Source organism: Mustela nigripes, chromosome 6 (assembly GCF_022355385.1).
Source record: "Mustela nigripes isolate SB6536 chromosome 6, MUSNIG.SB6536, whole genome shotgun sequence".
NCBI classification, from domain to species: Eukaryota; Metazoa; Chordata; class Mammalia; order Carnivora; family Mustelidae; genus Mustela; species Mustela nigripes.
The window spans coordinates 88361986-88365164 of NC_081562.1; positions in this window are offsets into that span (position 1 = coordinate 88361986).

Consider the following 3179-nt stretch of genomic DNA (forward strand, 5'->3'; position numbering starts at 1 on the left):
TTTTAAAAAAGATTTTATTTATTTATTTTTGACAGAGAGAGGCACAGCGAGAGAAGGAACACAAGCAGGGGGAGTGGAAGAGGGAGAAGCAGTCTTCCTGCTGAGCAGGGAGCCTGATGTGAGGCTCGATCCCAGGACCCTGGGTTTATGAATTGAGCTGAAGGCAGATGCTTAACGACTGAGCCACACAGGTGCCCCTCAAAAATTATTATTAAAAGAAACTAGAAAGAGTGTTTTTGTTTTTGTTTTGTTTGGGTAAATGCCCACTAGTGGAATTACTGGATCTATGGTAATTCTATTTTTAATTTTTTGAGGAACCTCCATACTAGCTCTATAGTTGTTGTACCCACAGCCACCAACATTGTATGATGGTTCCTTTTTCTTCTCATCCTCACCAATACTTGTTATTTCTTGTCTTTTTGATTTTAGCCATTCTGACAGGTTTAAAGTGCTAAGTCGTTTTAGTTTTAAATTGTATTTCCCTGATGATGAATGATGCTGAATATCTTTCATGTTTCTATTTGCTATCTGTATCTCTTCTTTGGAGAAATGTCTTTTCAGGTCCTCTGCCCATTTTTAAATTGGATTGTGTGTTTTTTGGTGTTGAGTTGTATAAATTCTTCATGTATTTGGACATTGGACATTAACCCCTTATTGGATATATCATTCTCCCATTCAGTGGGTTGCCTTTTCATTCTGTTCATGGTTTCCTTTGCCATGTAAAAGGTTTTCATTTTCACTAACTTGAAAGGATGTATGCAACCCTATGTTTATTGCAGCATTATTGGCAATAGCCGGGGTATGGAAGCAACCCAAGTGTCCATCAATAGACGAATGGATGAAGAAGATGTGGTACATATACAAAGTGAAATATGACTCAGCCTTAAAAAAGAATGAAAACTTGCCACTTGTAACAACATGGGTGGACTTATAGGGTATAATGCTAAGTGACATAAGTCAGTCAGAGAAAGACAAATACCATATGATTTCTACTCATGTGTGGAATTTGAGAAATAGAACAAATGAAATAGAAAAAATAAAATAAAATAAGAGAAAAAAAAAACCTCTTCCTAGACTCTTGAACAGAAGGAACAAACTGGTGGTTACTAAAGGTAAGGTGGGTGGGAGGAAGGGTGAAATAGATAAAGGGAATTAAGAGTGCACTGATCTTTTTTTTTTTTTTTTAAGATTTTATTTATTTATTTGACAGAGAGAGATCACAAGTAGGCAGAGAGGCACCAGAGAGAGAGAGAGGAGGAAGCAGGCTCTCCGTGGAGCAGACAGCCCGATGCGGGGCTCGATCCCAGGACCCTGGGATCATGACCTGAGCTGAAGGCAGAGGCTTTAACACACTGAGCCACCCAGGCACCCGAGTGCACTGATCTTGATGAACACTGAGTACTGTATAGAATTGTTGAATCATTATGTTGTACACCTGAAACAAATATGATAACACTGTATGTTAATTATACTTCATTAAAAAATGTACTAGAAACAGACAAAAAAAAAAGCTGGAATATAGTCCCTGCCCTTAAGGAACTTATAGTTTGTTTTTATTTATTTTTTAAAGGAGTTTATATTAGTTTTTAAAAAATTTTTATTTATTTATTTGACAGACAGAGATCACAAGTAGGCAGAGACGTAGGCAGAGAGAGAGGGGGAAGCAGGCTTCCCACTGAGCAGAAAGCCGGACGTGGGGCTCATCCCAGGACCCTGAGATCATGACCTGAGCCAAAGGCAGAGGCCTTAACCCACTGAGCCACCCAGGCACCCCCTATTTTTTTTTTTAATAGAAGTTTTATTTTTAAGTAATCTTTATACCCAATGTGGGGCTTGAACTCACAAGATCAAAAGTCACATGCTCTACCAACATAGCCAGTCAGGCAGCCCTAGGAGCTTATATTCCACTACAGTGGGTAAAGCATAGCTGCCACGCAAGGTCGAAAGTGTCATAAGAAATATCCAAAGAAAGTGTCTAGGAAATTCAGATCGGAGGATGATCATTTGTGGCTGGCACAGTGGTGAGGGTTGGGTGGTGAAACCAGAAAAAACTTTGTAGAGGAATGATATTTGAGTGGCAAAGAGAGATTGTAGGCAGAGAGAGCAACACTAGGAAAAGGATAGGAAAACTAGGCAGGGTTCAGAGCTCACTGAGGCTCAGCAGTGTGAGGGGGCAACAGAACATGCATAGTTGGATTGGAGCCAGAGTTTCCAACCCACCACCCATGCTGAAAATCCCTGGGGTTGGTTCTCCTACTTGGTGATATCTGTATTCCTGGACTTGGAAACTTTCTCTACCACTGTCTGCTTTAGTCCAGCTGCTTAGAAAGTGCAGAGCTGAGAGCCAGGTGTCCCGGGTGTAAGTCTTGTTTCTACCACTAACTAGTAATGTGACTTTGAGCAAGCCACTCAGTTCCTTTAGCGCTCTGCTTATTTATCTGTAACACGAGCGGTCAGAACAGATTATTTCTCAAGTTGTTTAGTTAAAAAAAAAAAAGAATTTATTTATTTTTTTTTTGTCCTGTTATTCTCTCTTTTTTTTATTTTTTTATTTTTTTATTTTTTTTTTAAAGATTTTATTTATTTATTTGACAGAGAGAGATCACAAGTAGGTAGAAAGGCAGGCAGAGAGAGAGAGGAGGAGGAAACAGGCTCCCTGCCGAGCAGAGAGCCCGATGTGGGACTCGATCCCAGGACCCTGAGATCATGACCTAAGCCGAAGGCAGCGGCTTAACCCACTGAGCCACCCAGGCGCCCTGTCCTGTTATTCTCTTAACTGGGTCTCCCTACTGCATGAAATCTGAATCTGTATTCTGCCCACTTTTCTCTGTAACCCATTGTTGGAGCTGTAGCGATACAATAAATGACATCGCATTTCCCTCCTATGTTTGGAACCAACTGATAATCAAGACATACAGACATATGGTTAAACCATCCGCTTTAGAGCTGCAGCCCAGTTGGCTGGCGAATACTGTGTCACTAAATTAGAAAGACATACTCCTCATCACAAGGAGAGCAGCCCCTTCCTCTTACCACAGGAGAGAGCCTGCTTTTATTAGATTTTTTCATGTGTGAGCAGGTTGAATGCATGTGTCCTGTGGGCAGGTTGGTTTTGGATAAAAAACAGAAACCAACAAAAAACTGGAAGAGGCTGAACTGGGCATGCTCAGAGCTGTCTC